General features: G+C 37.7%; 1 long non-coding RNA gene across 2 annotated transcripts; it reads left to right on the forward strand.

Annotated features, from left to right (window-relative positions):
• Nucleotides 1–6,423: 6,423 nt before the first annotated feature.
• LOC122086044 lies at nucleotides 6,424–7,376 on the forward strand. Of its 2 annotated transcripts, none has more exons than XR_006142319.1 (3): nucleotides 6,424–6,587; nucleotides 6,665–6,719; nucleotides 6,833–7,376. It is a non-coding gene; the product is annotated as an uncharacterized LOC122086044 (long non-coding RNA). The 2 variants fall into 2 exon arrangements; XR_006142317.1 differs by having other exon boundaries at nucleotides 6,427–6,581; nucleotides 6,644–6,719.

Below are 7,376 nucleotides of genomic sequence, written 5' to 3' on the forward strand. Positions count from 1 at the left end.
CAAAAATCTAAGAAATCTTTTTGAGATGAGTAACGGATAAAGCTGTGATGTGACAAGTGGAAAGGGCGGCATTTATTGCATTATTTTTTATAGAATGTGGAATTAAAAATGGAGATAGGTCTAGGTAGAATATTATAAATCAAATTTCTCGAGGTGGAAAACAAAAAATGTATTATGGAAGGTCTCTAAATGTATTTTTTTTTAAATTTATTTAAATACTAACGAGGGTTTTAGGCCTTTGCCCTGACTATTCCTCTGGTTCAATCGATTGCACAATCATTAGACCTAGTCATTAGCGGGATAAACTGGAAAACTAAATTAATCCCGTTGCGAGTGGCCCCCAAAGTACTGCCAAGGTGATTTGAACCTAGTTCAAATGCTTTCCGAGCCGCTGTCTATAAATGTACAAGTTTTTGTGCCCTTAGTATACTAAATATATTCACAAAAGTTGTCCTAACGAATGCCTTATGAGATTTACGATTCAAACACCACCCTTGACACTAGTAAATTAAAGTTCTGTAATAGAAATTTATAAGACTTGAAAGAATTTCATTTTAGAGAAAGTTTTCTTCCATCAGTGGAAAAGGGTTCACCCACCCATCTCGGGTCATTATTATTTTCTCCCTTATTGTATGAAGTTAATAATGCCCTCTCCAGTATTCCTGATATCCATCCCAAGACACCCAATACCCATAGGTAAAAGATTCTCAATTCACCATGGGTGAAGAAAATTGAAAATGCATATCATTTTTTTTTAGTATACATGTTTTTAGATGATTTTAAAATTAATAGAAGGAGAAAATTGATTGTGTTTGTATAAAATGCAACGTCTCCTCAATACTCTCTAAACTAACCATTCATCTTATATAAAGAAATATAAATTTGCCTTATTTGATGACAATTATTGGTCCATAGCATCAAATGCTTACTATTACGCTAAAATCAATTGGTATCAGATCTAAGATCACATGTTTGAGTGAGTCGACAAATGTTGAGGTAATTGTTGGTATAGAAATACGGTGCTTTTTGCTATTCCTGGGATTAACTGTCCATCCTGCATAAGAAAATAAAGTCGTGCTCTTACTAACACCAATTGTTTTAGTGTAGTTGTAAATGTTTGTTTCTAAAACCAATAGATTATGGAAAATGAAATTTAGACTAATAGTCTATGAGAGAAGTCCTAAATTATTTACATATTTTTACGACGTGGATTGATGATTTGGTCATTTTAACCGTTGGACTCGTGAGGAATCATACATCACCTCTATTTCATTTATTATTTTTATTTTTTTAATGAAAAATGATTATACAAAAGTTGTAGCAAAATTCTAGTCTCAAGTTTCAACACAAATCAATCAACTAAGGAGAAAACAACTCAAACCAATATAAATTAGTTCATTGAGAAATCAAACTTAGCAATTAAACTTAGACCATCTCTAATATGCTCCCTAGACATCCACCTGCCCTCAAAGCTTTGAAAATAGAATATAATGTCCTACATAATCTAAGATAATACCCCATGTGTATATATATATATATATATATAAATTGTAAATCACACTTGACGAAGTATCTAACGTTTAAAAAAAATATGCCTGAGATACCTTATATTTGAAATATTATGTTTGAGATATTTTTAACTCTGTCACCACCTTCTCTGATAGAATATCTTAATTTGTGAAGGCAAGGAACTATTAATACGACAAAATGATCCCAATTTTTTCTTAAACACTTCGACATAATATCATCAATCTCTTGAGTGTTGAAAAAGGGAAAAGACCATAATGAATCATTACATGTAGCCATCTCCTCCTTCCTCCCCTGTGTATGCATGTATGGGTTTTTTTGTATCATACTGTCACACCCTGTTCACGTAGAACTGGATCGGTGACCGAGTTAACACTTGTTAACCCAAAACTTACCAGGATTATCTGATACAGTAACCATTACACAGCATGCACACAACTAAAGAAAGTAAATTCTATATTTCAGCAGAAGTCTTACATGCAAATACCTGTAAATACCCCAATACTCTTGATACCCAAATTGTATTACATAATACATTTACATGCAAGCCCGTAGGTGTGATATATACATAAGAAATATAATTTGAACATCCAGAGTACAAAAGGGGTAGGGGTGTCAATCCCTAAACCAAACTGGTAAAATCGGCCGGACCAACCAATAACAGCACGAACCAAATCGAATTGAAGCCTTATTGGTTCGGTTCGATTTGGAGTATTGCAACCCTAAAATCTAACCAAATCGCACCAAAAATCGGATGAACCCAAAACCAAATCGAAACCGGCTCAAAACCTGGACCGAAACTGAAACCAAATTGGTAAGAAACCAAAACACTCCAAAATTCATCAAAAAAAATTAAATTTGCATAGTTTTGTATACATTTGTATGGAAAGTCAAATCTAAACAAGACTAAAAACCAAAACCAACCCGGTTACAAACCGATTTAAGAAACCAAAGACAAATCGAAACCAAACCGCACCGAAATCGAAACTGAAATTTCCTTATTGGTTCGGTTTCGATTTCAGCCTTCCCACACCGAAACTAACTCAACCTAGACCTAAACAGAGCCGGATCGACCCGTTGACACCCCTAAAAAGGGGTAACATCACAAAATAATCAAAAAGAATCCCGGATTGGTATTCAATGTTATTGTCCTGCAACACAACTCTCGCACGGGCATTCAGTCCCGTAACCAAGATCTTCTGAGACCCACCAGTCTTCAACTAGAAATTCCACAGTGGGTTTTGGATCTAGCTCCTTAGCTGGGTAACCTGCAAGATTATCTAAAAAAAATGGTGTGCACGTGGGATGAGCTCACTAACCCAGTAAGTGAAAAGAAAGACCAAGTAAGCATTCACAATACAAATGAACCTATATGCATGCAAGTTCATTTTATAATCCTAATCCACCGAGATAACAAATCTACATCATAGGCCATGTGTTACTCGCAACTACAATGCGCGTATGCCCCAGGTACAAGCCGCGAACCCCATCCCGCGATATGCCCATAGGATTACCGGAGAAGGCTAGCCGTGGATACCGAAAAAGTAAATTACTGTTCATCAGTGACATCAAAGTAAATTACTATTTCTTAGCGACATTAAAGTAAAATGGGCATTTCCCTGCATTAAATTAAAAGCAGTACGATTGGCCCTCTTGTTATATCACCAAAGTTGTCGACAGTCCTAATAATCAGTCAGGCGTACTTTTAACCGCCACCATTGATACACAACCTTGGGCTTTCCCCCAGTGATATACACAACACCTAAACCCCTGCTGGGAAGGGTCGTAGCATAAGGAAATATAATCCTTAACCGCATGCTTCTATATGAGATAGTATGACTGCATAGTGCCATCATATCCCATTCCACGGGCCACCAATACATTCATTTCTAAGTCGACTACAACATCTAGTCTAGCAATGCATCATATTCAATAACTTAAAGTCATCCATCTCATAATGTACACTTTTTTTTTTATGAATTTCATAATATAGATGTCAATGCATGCAAATGGCATTCGTGAATGACTAGGCTACACACAATAATTAAATAATGACATGACTAGTCTACAACAATAACGGAATGATGCAAAACACTCCAAAAATAAAGTCAATGTCCTCTTCCCACTGACCTAATTGTGTACAATGGTCACCCTTGGTACGAGGAAGATCCGGCGTGCGATGACGTAAGTTTCTAGTACAACCTATCATAAAAGAGGTCAAGTTTAGTATAAATCTATTTTAGATTCACAACCAATGGAGTACGATGATCCCAATGCGTTGAGATTCACCATAGAAGGCTTTTGACAAATTTGAGCCCAATCGGAATCCGAAAGATTGGACTGGTAGGTCAAGCAGCGGGTGAGGTACCCGTTGGTCCTTGTAAGGACCAGTGGGCCAGGAGCGGCGGTCAGGTGTCCATCGGTCCTTGCTTGCTACTCGACCTAGGGGGCACTGCCTAGACTGGTGGGCCAGGAGCGACGAGCCTAGTGCCCACCGGGCTTGCTCGTCAGTAGCCCATCTAGGACAGGCAGGCTCCAGATTTGTGGGTTCAACCATTTCTAGGCACCCACCGCTTAGAATCTGAATTTTACTGTTCACTCTCATGCTTTATCCCACCTTAGGGAAACCGCGAGGGGTCAATTCGACCTCATTTTTCACAAATCTAAGGTCCCATATCATGATTCTAACCTAGATCTAGGATTGATTCAGAGTTTCAAGCTTGAATTTTACCCCTTTGCTCAAGAACACTTCAAAAACCTCAAATCTTCTCTCTAGCTCAAGAGTGATACAAATGCTTCTCAAATCTTGCAATTTCTTCTTTTAAAACCTTCATAAATAACATGTAGATCTTTTATTAAACCTTAGATTCATATTCCCAAGAGGGATTAACAAGATCTAAATGATTCCTACCAAAACTAGGATTTCACTTAGGGTTTCATGAGGATTTAAGAAATACAGTCTTTACTCACCTCAAATCATAGATCTCGAGATGAGGGTCACTAATCCGGTGTCAGATTCAAAGGATATGACCCCGGCAACGTGCAATGATCATCTTCTTCCTTCTTCTTCCCTTCTCTTTCCTTCGTTTCTCTCTCTTCTTTACTTTTCTCACCCACCTTGTAAAACAATAAATGATGGTGAAGAAAAGTAATAAATCCTATTTATACTTAGGTCAAAATATCTAATGACCAGAGTGGTAGGTCACATTGATGGGTCTGACCCACCTATGAGCACACACCAATCAGCCAAAACTTAGCCGAATCATTGGGATTTCGATGGGGCTCGGCCCCGACATGTATTTCACTCTCGGTAATTGATTAACATGCATACTTGACATAAAATACAGTTACGTACCTTTATTGTGCGTAAATGGCCTCGTGATACGTGCAAGTGCACAGCTTGGGCACTCGGACTTCACTAGGTACTGACTCCAACTCGTCTGGCCAACCCGAGTTTAGAGTCACCCTTGCCATCATGTTCCATACAGTGCTCGCCTCAGCTCGCTTGGGTTCAGGTCCTGTAAGACTAAACCGAACCAACCGGGGAAATTAGACTGAGTTTAGAAAGTAAGGTATCACACATATTATCCATTATCCTTCACGATAGAGATCTCCAATCGCCTTCTATCATTTTCATCTCTCAGGATACCAAAAGATGTTTGAAACCCTAGATTTTCTTCCGCATTTTCCTCCTCATTTTAGCTATTTCTTTGCCTCCACCTCCCCCTACTACACTAAATTTTAATAGATAAGTGTGTTGTTTCTAAGCTCCTTAGTAGCCCGCTTATGCTTTTCTCTGCTCATCTAATTTTTTTGCCTTTTTCTCTGTTGTTCATACTTCATTAAATACATTACTCGATTGATTATTATTAGTGATTGTACTTTGAAGTGGGAATTTGGCTTAGAGGCTTCCTCCCCAATGAAACTTTTTTTTGTAAGTTTCTCTCTTCATTTATCTCTGGTATCATGCTCAATGTAAGTGGGGGGCATTTTATATGAAATGATTTGTGCAAAAAGTTTTGATATCTTTTTGTTACTTGGAACTGAGGATCTGCCTTTTTTTGTTTGGATAATAAAACAAACCAGGCAATAACATCCTCAACATACATATCTACATTGATGTCTACTGTATCAATTATCTTTGCCTAGTAGCCTTGGAAGCCAATTTATGAGCTATAGATATTACATAAGAGTAAGGATGTGAATTTGAAATCGAAATTGTTTATCGAAATCGAAGCGAGCCGTTTACACCGAAATCGTGAAGTTGTTAGTAAATGATTCGGTTATGGTTTTAATTTTCATACCAATTAATTAAATGGTTTGGTTTGGTTTTAACCGTTTAACCTGCGGTTTCAAACCGAATTAACATTGTCAGAATTGAATTGCTTACACTATCAAAATCAACCCGTTTAAACCATATATGACTTACAAAAATAATGATTTTCATGTAAACAAAACACGATGAGTTTAATTTAGGGAAGAAGAAGGACCATAGAGGCTGTCCAACAGCCTATTCAATATTTTACTCCTATTATCTAGTTTAGTTAAAACCTTGCTCCTTCAATGCGTCATTGAATTTGATATAAGATTAAAGTTTTTATCAACAAAGGCAAATTTCAGTAGGCATATGAATAAATCAACAAATCGGTCGGTCTCTATACTGTAATGATCCAAAAATGGATTATGTTGTTTTTTTCCTTTTTTCAAATAGAAATGAGATAAAAATTGTATGATAGTCCGGTTCAATTTCTCGTTTTTTCTAAATGAGCCGGACACTTCCAAGATTTTAGAGTCCTCGTGTTTTTGAAATATGGAAGTGGTGCTTTTAATTCAGAATTGATTCTGAGCAAAAGGCGCTTAATCAACTTTGTAACTTAAGTTAAGAGGGACAAGTACGTACTTTATCCTCAAAACATAACATTAGGTGAAGCTAAGGGAAGAAAAGCCCTATTACCCTCTTTCACAGTTGCAACGGCCAGAGATAACATATGCAGCGTGAAGGGAACTGAAGCAAGAACTCAGAGCCTCTGTCGATCTGCCGTCGGTGATCCTAGGTGAAGGTCTCTCTCTCGCACGCTCTCTCGCTCTCCATACTGATTTTCTTCTTCGTTTTTAGTTTATTTCGTTGTTCCAACAGGATTTAAGTTTGTTGCAGCCACCTTCTACGAAGACGACGCAGACCTGCCGGCGAGGTATGTCGATCTCTTTTCCTGTCTCTCTTTCTCTCCCTCTCCCCACTGATCTCTCTCTCTCCCTCTGTTAACCGTTTTTTTGTTTATTTGTTTATTTGTTTTTTATTTTGCAGCTTACCTTGTTGATCCAGCCAGGTCGAAGTTCGATTTTCCCAGGGAGAAGTATTTTTCTGAGCCTATGCCCACGAAGGTAAGTCGCTTCTCTCTCTCCCTCTCTCTGAAAAGGCATCGATTTATGTCTGGACCTGTGATTTGAATGTGTGAAGTATGGAATGCAGATTTAGGGTTCTTTCCTTGGTTGATTTGAATTTATTTTCTATAAAATTTGAATGTCTCCTGTGAAGCCTTGAATCTCTGATTTTTGGGAAAGAAACCTTACAAAATTTGCTTGCTGTCTCTTGTATATGCTTCGTGATTTATGGTTTTAGGGAGAAGGGATTAGGTACAGAAATATTCATGATCTTAAGACTCAATTAGTTTCAAGGAGGTGATGTTGAAACTTTTCTGAATGGGAATCCTTTAATATGTGGCTCATGCATGTTGATGTCGAGATCTTAAGTGTTATTTATGCATTTGGACTTCAAAATCACATGCGACTCATAACTTTGGACAGCATTACTTGGCCCCCCCCCTCCCACCACCCCACCCACCCAAAAA

This window comes from Macadamia integrifolia, chromosome 1 (assembly GCF_013358625.1).
Source record: "Macadamia integrifolia cultivar HAES 741 chromosome 1, SCU_Mint_v3, whole genome shotgun sequence".
Taxonomy (NCBI): domain Eukaryota; kingdom Viridiplantae; phylum Streptophyta; class Magnoliopsida; order Proteales; family Proteaceae; genus Macadamia; species Macadamia integrifolia.